Genomic DNA, 23,730 nt, shown 5'->3' with positions numbered 1-23,730 from the left:
AGAGCAGTTCCTAATACATATATTTGCAGCCTGTCTTTAAAGTATGTAAAGTATAACGTCAATACACCTATTAAGCTGTTTTATTCACACTCAGAGAATTGGACAGTACATAAGCTGTGGTTTTTCATCATGTGAGTTGTCATCATTGAAACAAGCCATTTGTTTTTGTGCAGTTCTCCTGAGAGTCTTTGTCTGGATAAAGGCTGAAGGCTCTCTGTATTTATTAGCAACAGTAGCTACTAACACTGAAGTTTGTAATATGCTGCCGAGTGAGGAGAGGAGATCAAAGGGAGAGCGGAGGAAGTCATGAAATGATCCAAACATATGATTAAACTCAGAGATTGAAGGCAAAACCAGACTCCAAAGCCCCTAACAAGATTTCTTTTGTCTGCTACTCACGATAATTTAAATAAGATAATTCATCATTCCCTTGCATGCAATGTTTTCCACAAAACTGATTTACTCAATTTGCAGGTAGGTCTTCTTCTCTGTTTTTGCAACAAGACAGGTGGACAGGTAAACAGTGAAGGCAGCCTCACACCCTCTTCAGCTGACACACAGAGGCTTTTTTCTCTTTTCCCAGAGCGGCAATAAATCTTTAGATGTGGCTTTTAGGAGGATTGTGCTGTTACTTTGACTGCCAGTTTTTCCCCTTTCCTCAGCTTTATGGAGACTACAGGAGACTGCGCCTGATCTTCGGAAAGCAATTGATCTTCTACAGGAAACAAACTAAAGGGTCAGTGACTTCTTTCATATGTGCAGACACGCTTGTTCAATATACAGACATCCTTTCCAATGGAAAAAGTGGTTCATATTTGAATTACCGACCATTTTCAAAAGGCAGCAACCTCAAAGATAATAACCAAATCTTTATAAATGGATAATAGCCTATTCATCATCAACCACTTTTGTCTCATTCATAAATTCCCAGATAACAGCGACATTAGCCACATGTGGCGCCTTGACAGCAGAAAAAAGGTGATGAATATGTCTGGCCCCTCTTGTAATTTGAAGTTAATAAAGAGACAGTTAATGTGAGGTGTCCACACTGTAACTGGAGAGTGAGTCATTCTCTGAGTGGATATACTTTAATTATGAAACCTTATGGACACCCACAGTACAGCCGGCTGTCCTGAGGTCCCAGGATCCTTAGGTGCTTAAAGTCTATCGCCTCCTGAAAAAAAAAAAAAATGCCCGTGAGGCTGTGATTATTTTTCCATGACTTCTTCTGTAACAGCCTGGGCTCACTCCCATTAAATAAAGGAGAAACAACTTTGAGAGACTGTGCCTCAATGTTATTTCCTTAGTCAAATCTCAGGAAAGGTTTCTGTGTTATATATATAGGTTTTCATTTGTACAAACATTACTGTCATCACTCTGAAGCAGATTTTAAAGGGGTGGTTTGACATTTTGGGAAAAACTCATGTTTGCTTTCTTGCTGAGAGTTAGATGTGAGGACTGACGCCACTCCCATGTTTGTCCCTGAAATGTAAAGCTGATTAGCTTAGCTTAGCATAAAGACTGAAGACAGGGAGAAACAGTGTCCAAAGGTGCGGGTAGGTGGATTCTGTTTCCAGTCTTTATGCTAAGCTAAACAGCTGCTGGCTATAGCTTTATATTTACTGAAGGACAGAAGGACAACACCATCACCCGTGAACAATATTACCGTTTGTGTCCTGGAGAAGCCATTCCATGCATTTATGGACTACCCAAGATACACAAAGAAGGAGCCCCACTCAGGCCGATTATCAGCAGCATTAACCTACAACATTGCCAAACACAATTCTATCATCTTAGCTCCTTTGGTGGGAAACACGCCTCACCACATCCAAAACTTTGTAAACAAAGTTCGAGGACTAAGACTGGATCCAGATGAAACCATGGTATCCTATGACATGACTTCTTTGTTCACCTGCATCCCCACCGTACAGTAGAAACCATTAGGAAACGGCTAACACAAGACAACACCCTGGACAACAGAACTAGCCTCAGCCCTGACCAGATCTGTAAATTACTCGACCTCTGTCTAAACACCACCTACTTCCAGTACAACGGTGGATTCTACAGACAGAAGCATGGCTGTGCCATGGGCTCACCGGTATCCCCGATTGTGGCAAACATCTACATGGAAGAAGTGGAGAACAAAGCTCTCATCTCCTTCAGAGGAATAGCACCGAGCCACTGGTACAGGTATGTGGACGACACCTGGGTCAAAATTAAAAGCCAGGAAGTGCAAGCCTTCACAGAACACATCAACTCTGTGGACAGTAACATCAAGTTCACACGAGAAGATGTTCACAACAACAGTTTGGCCTTCCTGGACTGCGCTGTACACATTGAAGAGGACAGGAGCCTGCAGATTGGTGTTTACAGAAAACCCACACACACAGACCAATACCTACTGTTCGATTCACACCACCCACTGGAGCACAAGCTAGGGGTCATGAGAACACTGCACCACAGAGCGGAAAACATACCAACAAGCGCCCAAGCCAGAGAGAAGGAACAGAACCACCTGAAGGGCGCACTTACAGCCTGTGGATACCCTAAATGCACCTTTGTGAAAACAGCCACAAGATCCAAGAAGAACAAAACTACAGGAGAGGAGGAAAAGAAGGTCAAACGCAACAACATTGTGATTCCATATGTGTCTGGAGTATCAGAGAAACTCAGGAGGATTTTCAACAAACACAACATCCCTGTGTTTTTTAAACCCAAGAACACACTAAGACAGATGCTGGTACACCCCAAAGACCGCACACCGAAACAGAAGAAAAGCAATCTAGTGTATGCGGTCCAATGCAGTGAGGAATGCACAGACCTGTATATTGGGGAGACTAAACAACCACTACACAAACGCATGGCTCAACACAGAAGGACCAACTCCTCAGGTCAAGACTCTGCAGTCTACTTACATCTGAAGGACAGAGGACACTCGTTTGAGGACCACCAGGTGCACATTTTAGACAGAGAAGATGGATGGTTTGAAAGAGGTGTCAAGGAAGCCATCTACACCAGGGTTGAGAAGCCGTCATTGAACAGGGGAGGGGGTCTACGCCACCACTTATCCCCCACTTACAATGCTGTCCTTTCATCACTTCCCAGGAAACTCAACAAACGTAACCTATTGGCCTCAGGTGAAGATACCAACGATGGTCGTTCAGTCTTGACCTCTGGTAGTCCTAATGACCGTAACAACTGTCGTCACAGCAACAAGGAACACTAACGAACCAGCGGTATCGATGACCCGGGCCAACGACCCAACTGAGGTTAAATAGCTGAGTTTCCCTGCCAGTCAGTCAGAACTGAAGAAGTCCTTTGGATGAGGGACGAAACGTCTTCCAGTATCTTCAACCAAGTCCAGTTGCCCTTGATTTTAACCTTCGTTGGATATATTTACTATACAGTCATGACAGTGGTATTAACCTTCTCAGTTAACTCTCAGTAAAAACCTTTCTAAAAAACACATTTTACGAAAGACAACAGACTTTATGAAAGATTTATGACAATTTTAAAATTCCATAAACAACCACCTATTATCACGTGGTCGCATACTTTGGTCTCATGATCATGCGGTTGAAAGCACAGGAAGTAGCTAGGTGGACCTTGTGTTAAGATTTCTTTTGTCAGGCTAATATTTCAAAGGCCAAGAAAGAAACTTTAGGCTCAATTTAAATAATTCAGTGGGTTTTGGGAAAGTTTTATTAGCCCAAAATGCAGTATGGTACTATAACCTCAGTGGTAAAAACACAATTAATACATACATTTTCTCAGTAATGAATGAGCAGACGTACAGTATAGGTGCACCTTCCCAATTCCTCTGCCTCGATGTGCGGGCCTCTCTCCTTTCACAGACCTCCAGATTCTGCTTGAGAATCCCTATAACACTTGTGGTATTAAGGAACATTATACACAGATGCTAACAAATGTAAAAGAAAATACTAGTGGAGAACATTTTCAATACCGTTAATTAAAGATACCAGAAGAATGTAATGGATCACCTTTGTCCTTCTGTTTAATTTAGTTCATCTTGAAAGTTGTCTTTGACGACAGTGTGTCTGTGTAGGAAGGACACTAGAGACAATTTCCCTAATTTGGCACCAACAGAAATGTTACACGTTTGGTGAGGCTGTTAAGGTTGATTAATCACTGGGGTGCTTTGGCTGCAAGCACTTAGTTTGTTTGAGTGCCCAGTGGTTATTTACCAGACTAAAATAAAAAGTGTTCAGAAATGGAGAGAAAATTCTTTCTTTATGAAAGACTAGACTCGGGGTTGTAGCAGGACAGGCAAAGTGTTTTTTGTAGCAATCATAAAAAGGGACATGTGTAACATATGTAGCAATACTCCATACTCCTGTTTCATTTAAAATGATTTTTTATTATACTTTGACGTGTGATGTTTCAACAACAATTTGTGATTTGTGAATGAACGGCCATGTCCATGTACGAGTCAACAGTCATCGCTCTGTGAAAAAGTTACTTCTAATGTTCAACTGAAGCTAATATGAGGTCTCAACAGTCTGAGTTAGACAAATCAAACTGTTACAGTCTTTTCAGTATTAAAATCACTCTTTGTGTTTCCATGGGCAGTGTTTCCTTACTAAGCTGCAGTGGGGAGATAGTAAGAAAAAGAATACTTTTGGTATTAACTACTGTGATAGATTAGAAATCTAACTTCTGACTGCTCAAGCCTCATATTAGGGGATTAATCAAGTGATACACAGGGCAGTGCTGACCTTGTTGATCAGTTGAATCGCTGCTGGCTCTCCTCACCTCCTGAAAAATGCTCGGCCGCTGCTTTGCCCACCATGTAGCCTTAATACTGCTTTGGTAAAGTAATTACATTAGGCTACGCCTGTTTCCAATACTAGTGCCTCCCCTGCTTACTATTACTGGAAATTGTGAATTCTAGAGGAGTCTAGAAAAGACTCTCCTCTCATCTCCACCTTCTTCATCTTTTGCATCATCTTACGCGCCTTTTATCCTCCTCCGGTCCTCAGCCAGCTGTGATGGCTACCGTATGTCAATACCACATGTCACTGGTTTCCCAATAAAAAGCCTTTCCCTTTTTAAACTTTATGAAAACACAGGGTGGAGATATAAAATCAGGGCAGGATTTGATCTGGCACTGATCACCTGTGAGCGGGGATTGACCAGAAGACGGCAACCATCGCAAATCCACTGCCATGTCATTAGACGAAGGGGTGAAGAACGAAGGACAAAGAAATTTTCCATCATCCACTCAGCCATCCATCCCACCTGTGCAAAACTCCCATTCCTCCCTGCTTTTAATTCCTCCATATGTTTTTCTCTTAACTATAACTTCTTCCATAACTTGTTTTGGCTCTCTGTCACTTTATTCTCCACTGTATAACTCATTTAAAACAAAAAGTAATTCTCTTCCTGTCCTCTCTCTCTTTATCCTCCTTACACCCTTGGTGCCTCATCATCCAAACACACACACACACACGCACGCACGCAAGCATGAACGCACGCACGCACGCACGCACGCACGCACGCACACACACACACACACACCCACACACACCCACACAGAGGAGCTCACACACTTCATTTCTTTAAATATTCATTTCCGTCTGTCTGTGATGTGTTTTGGGGAGCTTCCTGTTCCCAGCCCTACTGCTTCCCTGAGAACCGCCATGTAGGAAATGGCAGTCGTGGCAGTGGTTCCTCCTCCCCCCCCGACTGGTCACATTCCCATCTTATAGAGACCGAAGAAACGTGGAAAGAGAGGGAAAGAGAGGGAAAGAGAGGGATAGATCTCTGCCATAGCCGTTACTGTCCATTTAATATTACTGGTTTCTGGATTCTGTTACAAAAATTGTTGTTGCTATAGCCATTCCCAGACAATATCACCCTCTTTACTAGGCAACCTGCAAAACCCTGCATGCTAATAAACTCAGCATATTACTCTATTTCACAGCTGGAGGTTTCTTAGAATTTCTCTAATTCTTCTGACAGAAACAACTCCCAGGTTGTCACTCAGGAAGTCATGGCATGTTTTCCCCAACCTAAATATGTAAACATGGATTTGTCCATTTTATTTCGTACTGGAAAGTATCTACATTTTCAAAAAACTGACTTGACGGAGAAACTTTTGATTCACACATTGATACCAGAGAATTAAAATCTGCCAGGAAGCATAAGTTCAGACGCTCAGGTCTCTGGTGGTCTGAAGCAGATGATGTGCTGAGAGGTCAAAGAGAGGAAACAGAGGGATAAATGTTTGTGCAAATGATTTGGCTGCTTACTCGGTTTGAAGGCACAGTCACACCAGAACACACAGTGAAATTTGTCCATGTGTCTTTGAGCCTTTGTTGGACTATAGGTGAACTACTGTGGCTGTTGAGCTAACATCTAACATGCTAGCACCCTGGGAACATTCAGTCACAATAGCTCACCAAGATTTTTTCAGTTTTCCCCTTTACTCCCCCTGGCATTTGAGTTTTAATGAAGAGGAAATGCTAAAAGAGTAATTCAAGTAATGGCGTCGTCCAATGTCACGCTAATAAAAATAGTTTGTTAAGACTCTGGGAAAGTTTTACAAATATATTACCTTCATGTGTAAAATGTGTAAAATTGACCTTGTTTGCATTTGCTGGTATCATTTCAACAATTTTACAGGTATCTCTTTTATAATGGTGGGTTATGGGGAATATACTTTTTGGGCCGCAGGGAATTATTCCATTGCAATATTGCAAATTGGCCGCAAGACTGAATGGTGGTCTCACATCCTGCTCTCTCAATAATACATCAATGCTCTCTAGTCTGCTTCTTGGTGTACCCTCTGACAGTCTCGTATTATGTAGGCTAAGATCCAACAAGTCCTCCAACCTAAACGTCAACTTAGGTCATAATAACCACCCTCAAAATCCGACTCATATGGGTGTATCCTACAATAGGTTAGTCCATTTGTAGTATTAATAGTTTGTCCATGCCTCCCAAAACGGCAATTTCAAACTCTGTTTCCTAACCGGACCTGCGCTTTGGAAATCTCGTGACCTACGTCACATGACATAAACACGTAGAGACTGCAGCTGTTGAGTTCACCGGTCGACTTGCATAAAATCACTGACTTAGGCACACACCACTGTGAAGGTGAGGGTAAGGGGCTACGGGGGGGCTGCCAATGCCTTTAATGCTAATATAGTTAGCTAGCTAGTTAATGCTACAAAGCCAACGTAGCTAATGGTAACATAGCTAACGATATGAAGCTAACGTAACTTATGCTAATGTAAAATATGCTAAACCGCTAATGCTAAAGCGGTTAACTTACTATCTTTACTATCTATCTATACTTAACCGCAACACAACTGTCTGGCTATTTTTAACATATGACATCTTTGCCATGTGTTTGGGTTATACAGCCACTAGAGGTCGCACAATAAACATGAACATGAGTCGCAAGTTTTTGTGGCTAAAACAACTTATATGGTTGTTTTTCTGTGGAGGACAGGCTCGTAAGACCCGCTGTCTAGAAATTGACAACCAGTCAGAAATCATAGATTACTATGACACTTTTTGTTTCATTTGCTAACGGGACAATAAGTCCACATCAGTTTATTCAAAAATTGGTACCTTCAGCACCTGTCCCATAACTGTTTGCAAACCATTCTTCTTTTGAGGAGCAATTTATTCTCAAACAGAGGAGGTAAAATAAAAGTTGATGGTGCAGCACAGCCAATAAGCTATGGCTTCCTTCATTTCCCTCAGACTGTCAAGACATCTTTCACAAATTTGTAGGGCAATTATCACCAAGGTTTAACTTGTGATTCTACTGAAATTAATTGGACTTAATACCGTTACTACAGCTACATATCTCTTCATGTCATCGTCATGGCATGTTTGCTCTTTTCAGCATCTTTCAGCATCCTTTCCTCCCTCTCCCATCTGGTCCACATGATGCCTCAGGTCTATCCCTCCCTGCTTGTCAATATATATAAAAATAACATGTCACAGGATTCAGGCCTCTGTGCTGACAGCTCAAGGCTGTTCTCAGACTTGTGTTTGTTGCTGTGCATGTCTGCGTATGTTTGTGTGCTTTAGAGGGAAGAACAGATGCTCTTGTAGCTTCAGGCTTGGTTTTCTCATTCTGGCCACAAACAGACTGTGATTTATGTTATTGTGCTGTTGCTTTGCCCAAAACAAGACTGGAAGAGGGATGAGGAGACAGAGGGATAGACACTGGATAGAACAGGGATAGGCCACTGGATAGAAGAAAGTGTTAATTGCTCAATTGTGAAAATAAAAGCCCATGAGATGTTAGACATTAGACTGTTGGTCCAGGCTTGGTCACTGCTGGTAAACATTGCTAATGTAAATGTGTTAATATCACAGGAATTTTGCTCATATTAATGGCTCCCTGAAAAGAGAACTCTAAAAAGGCAATATAGTGTGTCTGTTTCCCACCAAAGGTGACACTCTGGTTGTGAAAACAAGCGATGAAACCCATCAGGCCCTATTTAACAATCTATACCGAAGAGCCAGAGCAGCACTCATTTTCACTAGGGGATAGATATGTGGTTCTTGGCTGGTGGACCCTCTGCCTCCAGAGTCTTCCAATCATCTGTCCCATCAACAACTCCATTTGGCTGCATATGAGCAAATGCACCGATATAACTGACTGTTAAATGTCCCTGTGTGTGTAACAAGCAGATTATACATCTTTTGTGAACACCTATGTAGGCACATCTTACTATCTGAACTATTGCCTTTACACCAGGTTTTTGTTGTTCAATGGCAAAATCCAGCACATCCTCATATAGAAATGACAGAATAGGTCGATAGTTGATGTCTTCAAAACAACCAATATGAGTGTTATTTATATCCTACAAATGGTGTTTTTCAGACGGCTGCAAGAGGTTTGCTCATAAAGCAAAATTTGGTCTATTGACCTATTTTGTCGTTTTTTGGGTGAGGACGACTGGCGAAATTGCTTTCTGCTGCCTCAAAATAGCAATGTAAGAACGGGGCACAAGTACGTACTACTTACACAACATTGGTGCTGGACATGTAAATGACAATTGCGTCGGAAACTAGAAATGACACTGCACCGGGTGTAAAATCTAGCAACCTCAACCACTATTACCCTAGAAAGAGTTGCAAACGCATCTAAGCCTTTTCTCTGTTAACTGTTTAAAAATAAGTAGGTAGGTAGCCTACAAGTGGCTAGCAAAACAGGTCTGATGGTTTGAGTAACCATTTCTTACTTAAAGGATTATAAAAAAACGTTTACTGATTTACAAGAACAATGTGTATTTTTTATTTCCTCTGTGTAGCCTATCTTCTACATGGATTATCAACTAGTGAAGATTCCTTTGCCTCAGTTTTAGCCTTAGTCGTTTTTCAATATACAGTATAATGTGTATAGCCATCAAGCGCATACTTAAGTTGCCTTTTACAGGATTTTCATTTTAAAATAAATCAGCTGGAGACACTTTTCTCAACCAGCTCAGATAGCCTTAGCTTAATTAGCTTGCTATTTATAGCTGATACAATCTGCAAACAGCAGGCAAAATCAGTGTTTGGCAAGTAAAAATGAGAAGCAGACTTTGTGTCTGAAATCAAGGAACCATTGTTATCATTGTAAAATGCATATGCTATACATAAAGCCTAACAGGGATAGCAAATGTAACTAAAGGGGGTGGGGCTTAGCAAATTATCTGCTGCCAGGTAAAGATAATTTGTGGCTGGCCTCTAAAAATAATGTTTTTGTTGAAACACAATATTCTTCAAGGCCTGCTGCAAACTTCCCCTCTCTGTTTTTAATGTCTGCCTTTCTCTGGCTGTACTGAAACACAAACTTTACTTTAATTTAAAATCCAGCTTTTACAGAAAATTTCACCATCAACCAGATGTCCATCTGAGATCTGTGGTTTACTGGAACCATGTACCCTTTTTAAATAAAAACAAGCCGCCACATGGTCCTGCAGATTCCCAAAACTTGGTCTGAGTCAAGATCAGTGTGTGTGAGAGTGTGTGAGTATGTGGGGATGCAGATTCTGAAAAAAAGCTAGTAGGAAGGAAGAGAGGAGAAGCCAACAAGAGGCCATGGAGCATTTCCATCTGGGCGCTTACAGGACATCAACAAAGGCTGTTGTAATAACAGCACTATAGCAGGTGTCCATATTATACTTGTTTTGAAGACGCCTGGCAATAGAATTGAGAGAAAGACGTTATAAAATTCTTACTCAATATGAAATAGTATTATATTTTATTAGGAGGGAGAGAGAAACATCCTGCTTGTGGTTTGGTCTCAGAAAGACCAACAACGTGTTATATAAACATCCCTCACAATCCATTTGAATTAATTTATTATTTTATTATTTATTAAAGGAAACAGGTCAGGAACCGATGGTTCAGAGGGCTGACTCTATTAAATCACAGACAATGGTATCCACATAAGGAGGAAGTGTGAGTATAATCATTATACAGACATATACAGTAAAAAGCGATGGTCAAAATAGAAAGAATATAAGGAAAACCAGCAATCACAGCAAATCAGACATTATTGGCCAGTGTGCAACAACAAAATGCTGTTCTTTGAATTAACATTCATAAAACTCAGTCAACTATGGGCTATTGAAATGTCAATCAAAGAGGATAAAATGTTTGAAATGGCCACAGTCCCATAATTTGTGCAACAGCTGCTGCGCAGAGTAAATCATCAATTCACAAAAGTATAATTAAATAATGAGTTGAACAGATAATGACACTTATTATTAATTATTTTATCTCCCGTTTTTGTTTGATTTTATTTGGTTCTTTTTCACAATTTTTCCTTTTGTCTTTTTCCTGTCTTGTGGATGTTCTCACATGTGTACAGGTGCCTGCAATAGGTTTCATGTTGATTTCATGACGTTTCCATTAAAAGAGAGCTTACTTATGCCATGTATGCTCCGACGAGGGCTTCATGCTGAACCATAGTTTTGTCAGTTTCAGTCAAATTCACCAAAATGATGAATATGAGTGTTTTTATTGACTCCCAAATCGACATCTATGAGTGTTTTCTGTTCGCCATTGCAACACAGGGAGGTTAACCCTACCAGCACATATAACGTAACTTGTACCTCCATCAACAAATGTAGTATTTAATGATGTGCTCTTTGGTGTTGGAAGTAGTCCTAATACTGTAAGGTAGTTAGTAAGGTTATATAAAGTATACTAATGATCGCAGCTTATGTCAGATCAGACAAACACACAGTTAAATCAATTCATTTTACTTCTGCTTTTGTGTTTTTGGTTTTGGGAAGGCTAAAGAAAGATAACACCCTCAAAACTATTGTATATGCATTGTTGACTACAAATCCACATACACTGCTTCAATAAGTGGAGAAATCTAAAGCTGGAAAGCACTCTGTATGTATATTTTGATATTATTGATTAACTGAAACAATTGCTGCTTGGTACTTTGTGTTTTGTACTCATAAGTCATATTGTTAAGGTGGTGATGATGCAGTGGATAAGACATATCCCTTTGGTGTGGGAGACGTGGGTTCCATTCCTCCTGGATGTATCCACCAATGTGTCCCTGAGCAAGACACTCAACCCCGAGTTTCTCTAGAGGCGTGCGACTTCTGACATGCAGTATATGGCAACTGTAAGCTGCTTTGGATAAAAGAATCAGCTAAATAAGTGATTTTTGTGCCTGCATTGTGTTGCATCCCATGAAGCTGTCATATGAAAAGGTGTCAAGATGCAAAAAACTGCAGTTCAGTGGTGGATTCCTTTTCTGCTTTTTAAAGTTGCATGCTGGAATTGTTTACATTAAGAAAGCTTTTAGGTGTGCTAGTGAAGCTTTCTTGAGATATCATGCAGCTTATTTAAGAATATACAGTATTCAAATTTGTGGGTTTACATTGGCATTCTTGTGGTCCCTCAAGAGTCTCAGCTCATCTCTTCATTTTCAGACCGACCACCAGTAGAGATTAGAGGGTATCAGGCTTTCCATCGCTTTGTCTTCATACTGTTCCCACCCTTCCTCCCTTTGGAGTTACAGCTCAGTACTGCTGGAAACAAGCTCATAGCTAAAGGGGAAAGTAACGGAGGAAAACCCTTTTCTTCCAAAGCAGGCCAAAGCTTTCTTCCAAATGGGTGCATAATGGTGATGTGAACAGAGTTAGGAGGTATGTTGTCCCTTACCTTCACTTGCAGAGGGTGTTTAATGTAACACACATTATCAAGTCTTAAATAAACAACCCTCTGGGAAGGTGGGAGTGTTAATGCTGCAGCACTCCGTATGAAGCACATATGAGCTGAAATACTGTGCATACTAAGAATTCATCATCAAGCTCTATCTCATGTTTCAGATAGTCCAATTTGTTAAAAACACACTTAAGGGACATACCATATCATTTGGCATTCCTAACCAACATATTTCTTCATTACAATCAAAGTAGACAGTGTAGTTTATTCCTCCCATTTCAAAATAGCAAAGTAGTGTAAAAAATGAACCACATCCGCGAGCATGCTTAGTATGAAAGTCCTCCAACCTACCACAAAAAAAGGTGTTTTCTCATTATATCGGCAGGGTGACAGTGTTTGTCAGTACTTTCTAGAACTGTTAAATAACCATAAAAAATGTATCACATGGCCGGATCTGCAATTTAGGTTTAATAGGGTATAGGCTACTAAAACTACTTGTTAGAAAAAGGTTGAGCTGATGAAAGAATCTCAAGTCAAGGTCTACTTACTAATGTGTCCTGGGCATCTATCATATCATGTTTGTTATTGTTATTTTGAGATCCTTAGATTCTTGGGAACACCAGTTGACCAAACAACTTCCACTCAAGGTCAATTTTCTTACTTGATTGAGGTTACAGAAAGATCAAGATAATTGTTAAAAGAAATGTGTTGACAGCTGCAAACAGGGGCTTCCTGTGTCGAAATCACATGCTTTGTTGACCCAAACGTCCATCCCTACCTGAGAAAGTCTTTGGTTCGATAAAGGAGTTAGTTTGCTTCAACCAAAGTGCTTGTTGGATTGTCAAATAGTGTCTGAATCCTCCTGCCCCCACATCTTTCTGATGTTGGACATTGGCCGGGCTGTGTCAGGCAATTTATGTAACTTTCCAAAAGTGATATTTACCCCACTTCACACAACTATTGTCCACTGGTGTGAAGGGGTGAGAAAGTAAGTTTTGAACTCTCTTAAGGTGTCACTCTATACACAGCAACATCCATCACCTTTTGCATGAAGACACAAGTGTAACACCATGAATGCCTTTGAGTGCGCCATTGTTCTCATCTGAACTTACTTCAGATTCAACTTACTTTCAAGCATACCCTGGTCTCAACATTTCATGCAATTTATGACAGACAACATTTTTTTACTTTTTCGTAATTTTTCAGTAGGCGGTTCTTGTCAGAAAAACATAAACATAGGTTGTTAGGGCGCTTTCACAGTATGGTGAGAGAGAGCTACTCTTCTGTATCACTTCATTTTTAGATGACAGTGGAGTTTACGGGGAAAGTGGCATAAGCAAATCAGGCCAAACAGACGGTATTTGCTAATAAAAAAACACCAGCCTTACCAACCCTTAAACTAAAAGTCCAATGACAGACCAAACAGAACAGACAAACCACAAAAAGAAGGATGAGGGCGGAGGAAAGAGAGGTGAAGAACAGGGGAGGGGGGTGGAGGAAAGAAAATGTGAGATCAGGCCCAAATCTGTGGGGAAGCAGTAGCTTGGGCCGGACGAGTTCACAGATGTTTTAAAGTGCTAATCTAATCTTTATGCCAGGCCTTCCCCCTCCTCTCTCTTTCTTTCCCCTCTCCATGTCTCAGTTTTTTTCTCTTTTCCTCCTTTAACTTTTTTGGAGGGAAGTTGGAAAGGCTGCGGCCTGTGTTAATGCATCTCAGGAGCATCATGTACCGCTGCAGCTCGGTGATGGGCCCTAGTTATTCATGCGGCTGTTATCAGCCCTGTTTTGAGACTCAGGCACATGTGCGATCGCTATGAAGGAGTCTGGATCTGGGAAAAAAGGATAATGAAATATAACTGAGCACAAAGCTGCATATAAGAAAGGAAGAAAGGGCGGTGAAGTAGCAAGAGGGGGTTGGGGTTGTCTTTTCTTTTTTTAAGAATATCACCCACGGCGATCATTCATCAAGTTCAATGACCTTCCTTTTTTACACTCTGACACCTTATTGGTCCACATACTTTGTCTGTTATTTAAGCTCTGCCAAAAGTGTGTTGCGTTGGTGTTATATGGCCCTGATACAGGATGAAGAGGGATTACACTGACCTCTCATGTTTGTGAAACTAATAAATTTTAGGCCCCACTTTGAGTTTTAGCTCATTTCCTCCCCTTGTCACTATCTTCCTTGATTTTCCCTCTTGCTTTTTCTGCCTCCCTCCCTCTTGTTGCCCAATAGAAGGGAGACTTTGTGTCAGACAGCGGCTACATTGAAATACACTGACAGCTCCCTCAGATTCAGCGGATGTTCTTGTACAGGAGTTAATCTCACTCCACAGAATTTAACAGCAAACCCAAATCCTGTGGTTTAAGCCTTTTCCTCCTGCCACGCTAGACAAGAAACAAAGAGGCCACTGCCAGAAAAATCCCCCAGGTCACAAAACCTGGAAATGTAGCCAGAGATTAGAGGTACACGTGGAAGTGTTAGAAGAAATAAAGTATTGAATATTTCTTCATGAGAACATGTGTTATTAATTACTTACAGGTTAAAATCCACATTGTGATGTTTCACTTTACTTTTTTCACTTCTCAAGGTGATTTATTGGGATCAGTGGATGTGATTCCTCATTGAGTCTGGTGTTTGTTTCCTGTGTTATTACAAGACAGGGTGTTCCTACCTATGACTCCTGGGCGCTGACCACGTAGCACTTTGAATGTACAAGTCATAAAATACACCATGATGAGTCCAACCTGGCAACCGCCATCGAACCTCCAATCACTCACATCCTTGTTTTGCTCTCTCTCCTTCGCCCCTGCCCTTCTTTTTCTCTCCCTTTTCCTCTGTGTGCTGCAAAACATCTGGAGAAGAGCGATATACTCGAAGTAAACAGACCAACAGCTGTCCACCAGCTTCTCTTATTCCCCTTGCCATCCCTCTCTTCCTTCATCACTTGATTCCTCCTTATATTTCTTTCTCCATTTCTTCACAGGCTGTGTGACAATTTCTGTTTCAGTCATTCTTTCCCATCCTATCTGTTATTTGTCTGTTGGCTCATCAACAGGTAATCGTCAGTGATGGATGTGTTTTTGCCTGCTTGTTACCCCGCTGGTCTACGCCTTGTAATGTGAGTGATGGAGGACACTGAGGACACAGATTGAGTGATGGTTTCAGTGAAAGCCTGTTTTTCCTGACTCACTGAACTAGTTTGATTGAGCCAGAAAAATTTAATATTTGAATTATTTTTAGGGTTATGTTTCGGCATTTCTGCTTTATTTGACAATCATAGTGGAGAGAGACAGAAAAGGCAGGGGAGAGAGAAAGGAAATGCAGCAAGGGCCACTGTGGTAAGGACTCAGTCTTGATGAATGGTGCACACCGGGGTGCCCCGCTATGTACCGTTATTTCTAATTTTATCATAGTTTTGGCTATCATTTCAGTTGGTAATAATAACATTGTACTCACCAGGTTAATTGCTGAGAGCTAGGAATACGGCAGGTCTGTTGGAACAGTCACTACCAGACAGGTTTGAAATAAATGCACAACAACCAATTTCACAAAGCGAGTAAGAGGAAATGATCTCATGTTGCAAATTTGGTGTAACTGGTTCCAGGTTAGCCAAACTTATTTGGAAGAAATAATGAAAGCTAACAATGTTGTAAACATTCATAGCAGTTTACAGACACATTTCCTGCTTTGACCTCCTTTTGGAGACAGGCTTTGTAAGGTTTGTGTAATGTTTCTTAGACTAGCTGCCAACACAGAAAAGCAGGCAGCTAAGAACGGGAAGTGGTGAGCGTAATGTAATGCACCCTGGGTAATACAGTTTATTTAGGGCCATTATGAATAGCCCAGAGAACTTGATATAGAGAGGGCTGAAAAGAACAGCTTGTGAGAAGTGTAGTGCACGAGAAAAAGTTGTTGGAAACACTAGCGATAGGCCGATTTCTGGCATTTTGAAATCAGCATCGGCCGTTAACCTGCATAAACAATAAATGTTTGCTGACACATCTGCAGGCAGCCTTTTAGGTGTGGCTGCTGTAGAGCAATGTTAACTCTCCCGATTATGAGTTTTAGGAAGGTGGTGGAAAAGTTAATTTGGAGCCCAAAATTTCCTCAGTCACCATCATCTTTTCTAAATGTTAACACTAATGACAGCAAATCTAACCTAAAACCATGACTGGCTAGCATTTTCTAAATATCGGCGTCGGCATTGGCCACTAAAAAACCCATATCTGTCGACTACTGTTTTACACCAAAGAGTAAAATGTAGCCCACTTCCAGCACTGAATTTGACCTACTGTACTAGACGTAATTGTACCTGCTCTCTGCGTTTTGCCAGACTGTTGGCTTTACAACCTGTTTGATCACCTGTTTCTTACCCTGTCGGGTAACCCAAGTTTTAATGAAACAGAAATAACCTTTAATGTTGAATAATTCAGGAGAGAATAAATAGGTAAATGTCCAAATAATAAGTCCAAATCTCTGCTTCCATCCTCAGCATAGGTATGATTAAAACTAAACTTAAGAACATCGCCTCCCTCTTCTTGACACCTGTGCTATATTTCCCTGAACACATGCCTCGAGTGTTGAAAGCAAATCAGAGGCGCTGAGAGATGGTAGGAATAGCAGAAAGGGGGGAAGGAAAGAATGCAATTTCCACTCAAGCAGGGGCAGCATCTGCATTGTGAGACACCTGTAAAAACATAATTTTTCATCATTGGGCAGTACGGGAATGGGAGGAAGGAGGAGAGAGATGAGATGAAATGAAGAGGTGGACGTTTGAGGAAGAAAAAGAGTGGGTGTGCGTGGTGTACAGACTGGTTTTGGTTCAATGACAAACTGGTATCACTTTTGATTAAGATTTTATCTGGTACTCGCATACATATTCAGGCAACTGACAAGGATGAATTTAGGACGACAGCTGCAACATCAAACACATGTACACAGAGTTGTAGAAAAATAGACACACACTCAGATAGACAGACAGACACAGCAGCCCTCCCCGACTCCGGGGGTCAGGGTCTGGGCTCGTGACATGCCTGCTTCCGGTTGGCTGGACGGTGTTTCGACGTGCTGCACCTGCCTCACTCTGCAATCCAGAGGTCCAGTTTTGATCGTTCAGTTTCAGCATGAGTCTGTCTTTGAAGCTCAAATGTGAAACCTAAGACCCTTGCTATCTGTTTTATGTGTTCCAGACTGAAACCACCAACTCAGCAGCAGCAGCAGCCGCAGCAGCACACAACTGGTAGATACATCCACATCTGCTACAGTGATTTGGGACACATTTTATTGTGTGACATACTATATGTATCAAACTGCAATTTAGTGTACTTAAGGGGTTAGCGTGATTGAAAACTGTTTCTGATTTCCAAAAGGGATTTTTTTGCAGCCATTAAGAGCCTGTGACCCCGGCAGTATAAGTGATGCCCTGGTACTTCTGCTGCTGGTATATCACTGTCATCCTGGCTTTTATTTATCATCGCTGTTTAAAATAAACCTGCAGCACACAATGTTTGTAGCTGTGTCTCTTTGCCAAACCCACACATTTTCACAAATAGAACTGATGTTCTCTTAATACATAGAAAAGGTTTTGGAACAAAAAATAACATTTGTAGAATAGCCAACATGGTTTCCAGATTTCTAAACAATTCTATCTAAATATGCTTGTATATTGAGTATACACATATGGTCAGAGTTTATTCAATCATCATTATGAAATATAAAAATGAATAAGCTATCACAGGTAGTAAATCAAAACTTGCTTTAGACAGGTATCATTAAATGTTGCTGTGCAGTGGGTGGGCTGCACAGTTGTCCCAGCAGTCCAACAGTCTAACAGGGAGGTGGGAGTATTGTAGTTTCCATGGACCAGGCAGGTAGGGAGCAGCCTGTCAGTCTGCAAGGGACCCTGGGGACAAACGAGGCTCACCTCAGCTCTGTCGGAAGTGGGCGTGAAGAGTGGCAGGCCAGTTCTCATGAGCTCTACACTCAGACTGCACTGCAGTGAACCAGATACCTGAAGTCATATCCTCCTCAGTGCTGTCTCTGGGATTTAGTTGTTTTTAACAACCTGAATATGACTCACAATCATGCACAAATAACAATTTATTAAGGCCAAATTTGACTATTTTAGGCCAATAAATAAATAAAATCTAAACAAAGTTCCTGGATTTTTTTCCCACAATTATCATCCTTGCAAAAGAATTTAGACAATTGAGTTGCAAAGTGGAAGAAGCTACTTCTGCCATTTCTGGAGGTGAAATTCCCATACATTAATTTTCTCCATAGACAATTGGAGCACCACTGTGACTTGGATCGGCATGAAATTTCTTGATTTAATCATCAGCATAAGTTTAACAACATTACAAAATATTTGGACCTGTAAAATAAACTCAAAGGTTTATGTAATTTGAAACATTCTGTTGTGTGCCTAAAAATAAAGATGCTGTTGGATAAACTGATGTTACAACCTGTATATACATTATTTCAGTTTTGGATGAATTCAGCAACTATAGCGACTTATTTTGTTCCCAATTGAGACAAAGTGTTTTGAATTTGCTGCAGCCCTGATTTTGCATCATTCGAGGCTCATGGGTATTGCTAGTATTTAGCACCATTTGCAATGGCAAACTAATGGAAAAAAACATAATTTCTCAGAAACAACAAATCATTTAAACTGATGGCTGTAATTCATATGATCATCAACATAACATAAACTACAGCATCATTTTCCAGCAGACTTGCATTTCTATGTTGAGTAAAGATCATTAAAAAATTAAATTTGAAAACAGAATTCAGGGTGGGGAACTTTCCTTTGGTAGAGAGTCAAAAATGTGTCTGGACCTCAGTATTTTTAAATTCGTGGCTACGGCTCTGGCTGCACCATTTTTGTGAAATGTATACTCTGGTTGTAATTATCTATAAAGCCCCGATAGACCACGTCCACTCCTCGTGTGAAGAACGCTCTGTAATTTGAGGCATTTGCACTCCCTCCTGCTCTCCCAGTGCTTATCTGGCATACATCCCAGATAAACCCAGACACCTGGTCAGAAGTGCGGCCATGTGTACGTACGGCGCTGTCACTGGGTGTAGCCATCCACAGCTCCTCCATTGCCATCTGCATGATTTATGGACTTAAGGAAGGTGTTTTTCAGAGCTGACTGGGTCAAGGCTGCTGCTACCCAGCCTCAAACAGACTCTGCACTTGACAACATAAGCCTGGTCATATCCTGTCTTTGTGCTCCACAACCTCACCTTTAAAGGGGCATTATGTAGTTTTCAGCGGCCACTAGCGGTGCGGTTTTAAGATTGCAACCAGGTGTGTGCTCGCTTGAACTCTTGAGCGAACATAATCCAAAACACAACTGCTTTCATACAGAAATCCTGCAATAAACGCAGAAACACCGCGTGCAGGCTGTGTCTTTTCACACAGACATGTTCAGGCTGTGTTACTTCAACGTTCCCGGCTCAGAGGCAGCTCAACACTGGCTCTGTACCTTTCATTCAGTGCAGTGAAATGCATCTTGGCACAACACTCCCGAAAATAGGCAGAGTGTTATAGACAGACAGGGAGACAGCTTCACATAACATGCTGGAGGCACAGGTAAACTCCCACTGCAATGTTACCGTAACATTTTTAACAGCTTGAGGTTGAACTAATGCTCGTTACCATGCTCGTTACATGATAATTGTACATTTACTGCATTTAGCCAACATGCTACATCGTCGTTAGCTCGGCTGCTGATTTTCAGTAACTAGTTTACTATCTGTATCTTTCACCTGTGGCTCAGCTATGTCAGCACAGCTAAATGTATTGGATGATAAGGAAACGGTTAGTGAGCTGTACTGAATATTATAATGAGATTGTTGTCACACTTTATAACAGTTAAACTGCAGTAACTTTACTGTAGTGATATTGTATGGCTCTTCCTCTGTGTTGTTGTTGCCGTTTTGTTGCAGTGTTTTATATTATGTGGGTCTTGTTAGTTACAGCAACTGAGAGGTGGAGAAGCTGTGTACCTGAGTATCGGTAAAACCACAATAAATCTAAATTGAACATTACGAAGCAAACAGCGGCAGGCCCGAGCTAATGTAGTGTTAGCTGGCTGCCCTGCCTGCATCACTTTAGGCTAGTAAACAAATCGCTCCACATTTGCTTTTTACAGTTGCATCAATCCTTGCAGGCTAGATCAACACTTTGACATAATACCAGTGGTACACAGGATAGTAATATGGGTTGTGTTAGTTGGTGAAGTAATGTGGAAATGTCATGGTTATGGCTGAGTGCAGAAATGGGAAAACTTGGGTGCGGACCCAAACACAGACCTTGCAAGGAGGATGCAGTTCAAAATTTAATTTATTTAAACAAACAAAACAGGCTTACATTCAGGCACAGGGCAAAAGTCCAAACACAGGTAAATCAAAATGAACAAAACCCTAAGGGTACAGGGAATCCAAGAAACCAGGGAAAAGAGCTTAGGCAGAAACACTCAACAAACAACAAGGACACCACATAGACAAAACTGAGGGTTTAAATGCACAGGCAAACGATCAGAGAGGGAGTGCACAGGTGAGACTCATGAGGAACTAATTAGGCAGGCAGACAGACAATGAAACAGGGCAGAGTGAAACAGGAAAGTGTAGAAACCAGACAGACCATGAAACCAAAACGGAATCAACCAGAATACAGAATAAACCAAAAACACAAGCAGACAGATCCATAGGCAAGAGTACAAAAGTAGAGGTTATAAACTGAATATTGAATGAACAAGACTAAAATAAACTAACAGAACAAGAACAAAGCTAGATGAGAACACCAGACATTGATGATAACAAAATAAAACAGGAAGTAAAGCATACAACAATGCTCAAGGATGGACAAGACATAAATAAGTAAGGACAAGGAACACGAGAAACAGAGGCAAATAGAAAGACACATGAAACAATGGCAAAACCAGAAACACACAGGGAAAAATACAACTCATAACCCAAAACAACACTTCGATACAATTTTGCACCGGATAACGTTAGTAACTGCTCGGTGTTAGCCAGCGAGCTAACGTGACTCTCTCCGTGTTTTTCCAGCTTTTGTCATGTTCACTAGTAATGTGAGGATCGATCCTAAAGTATCGATATTTCTGATACCAACGTTTCCTGCTGTAGGATCGATACTCATATAAAAGGATTGATATCTAAACTCAGTAATTTGGAGTGAGTGTGTGTTTTATCATAAGTATCTTACTGTCACCAGGATGGTCTAATTATAGGCTACTAGGTTGATAGGAACTACTTTTCCTTCCACTTCTTTAAAGTGAGCTGCTGCAGCCCTTTACATTTCCCGCGATTGAATACTGACTTCGCTAAACATCTGAGATTAAATAAAAATAATCTGATGATGTTATGAAGCCGCAGTTCTGAGCAGGATATTTTTATTATAATTAAAGAATATGACAGTAGTTTGATGTCTTGTCATTATGCAGCTATTATTTTGAATTGGTAAGGCTATAGTCTACTCCTTATTTCTCTCATAAATACAGAAACGGGAGGGGGGAGGTCACATTAAACTAGAAATAAAATATGTAAAAAGTATTGGTATCAGGACCGGCAATACCAGCCTGGGTATTACTTGGTATTGGATCGGATAGGAATTAAGTGGTATCGCACATCACTAATGTTCACTGTGTTTTTACTCATCATCTGAATCTGTTTGGTCTGATGGGCTTCAGCACATAAACCTTTATTGTTGTTTTGTATCCTAACATAGAGTCTGTGTTTTGCTGTGAGCTGGTTGTTTTATGGTGTTAGTGGACTGCATGTCGTTAGCTGCCGTGTCCTCACATTTATAGCAGAATAGTGTCTGATGCAATCAACAGAGAAAACAGACATGTGCTTCATTTCTAAGTGAGTTTTGAGCCCACTGATAATAAGGAAATTAAAATTTTTGTTTATTAATAAGTAATTTCATTGACAAACTACATATAGCCGCTTTAAGAATTTATAACCAGAGCACCTGTGAGAGGAAGGAAAGAGGGAGAAAACGTGTCTCAAACACAGATAAGATGTGATGAGCTTGTAGTGTCTCTCTGCTCTGCTGCACAATATACTAATCCCCAAACACAACAAGGAAATTACAAACTGAAGTATGAGACAATCACTGCAGTTTTAAAGATGCCAGAATACAGATGTATCTGTTCAGCAGTGATGTTGTGTTTCTGTTTATTTTAATTCCCCTTTTCAGAGCAGCTTAAATGTTTAAAATTTCCAGCTTGTTCCGGTACTTTTTTGAATATTGAGAATGACAATATATTCCATGTTTTTATTGCATAATACATTTTAGATGTCTTGAGCATTATTTTATGCACATTTCCCACAATTCAGCCTGAAATATTTGATGTTTTGAACTAAGTATGGCTCCACAGCATTATTAGTAATAACTGCTGGAGCAGCAGGATTCTGGGATTGAAGACGTTGGAGGGATATTATAGTTTCATACAGCCTCCTGAGTTATGTTTTTGTAGTTTTGGCAGGCATTCCTTTCAGTAATAATACTGCAAAAACAAGCCAAGAAACACTCCGAAAATCAGACATACTTTGAACAATCCCCATGTTTGCTAAACAAATATGATACCCATGTCGAAACAAACTGCAGTTTATTTAACAATCCAATCGGGAGCACACAATAGTATCAAGGCTTATCTATAAGCACTCCACTCATGAGGGACAAATGGGCCGTTTAACACCTGTTTCTAATCTAGCACCTGGGAAAAGAAGGAGGTTTTCAAGCCAAAACTGTGTAAGGATGGGCAGGTGATTGACAAATAGGCCGAGATAAAAGAGACGCTGAAGAAACCATGATTTGCAGAGATGCAGAAGGATGAGTGAGATAGATGAGTCTGGGAAGCTAGAATAAGGAATGGAGGTGAAAGAGTGAGTAGGGGGTCATGGGGAAAAAGCCATAGGTTATCACTCAACCACTAAATGAACCATGATGTGTTACAGCCCATGAGATGACTTGTACTGACACTAACCCAAAGTGTTATCTACAAGAACTCTAAAGAGCAGCAGAGGCCCATACCATCTGTGAACATCTTTATCTGCCTCTTTTACACTTTCTGTCTTTGTTTTTCTCTGTTTCTCCGTTTCTCTGTTTCTCTCTCTCTCTCTCTCTCTCTCACACACACACACACACACACACACACACACACACACACACACACACACACACACACACATAACCACATACCTACCAGTGCACACCAGACAGGTGTTGAGAGGTGAAATATGCAAGGAAAGGAGAGAGTTCCAGCTCTGGGCAGTTATCTTTCATGCTAAAATGGCAGCTTACAGTCCAGCTATATATATACTACTACTACTATCTACCACCATCATCTATTGATTATGAAAGAACATTGGAACAGCATTTTATAATGCATTATCTGCAGTTCTGTATTTAAAATCAAAACTTAATGTGTGGCAACTCCTGGGAGGAGAGTGATAAATATTTGGGAAGAAGCATCCAATCCTTTTGGGATTCAGATAAAAAACAGAGGAAGGGGATACCAATTCGTCTA

This window comes from Micropterus salmoides, unplaced genomic scaffold (assembly GCF_014851395.1).
Source record: "Micropterus salmoides isolate LMB-PRFRI ecotype aquatic unplaced genomic scaffold, ASM1485139v1 Ms_hic_scaffold_3, whole genome shotgun sequence".
Lineage (NCBI taxonomy): Eukaryota > Metazoa > Chordata > Actinopteri > Centrarchiformes > Centrarchidae > Micropterus > Micropterus salmoides.
Note: the sequence above shows the minus strand (reverse complement) of the source record.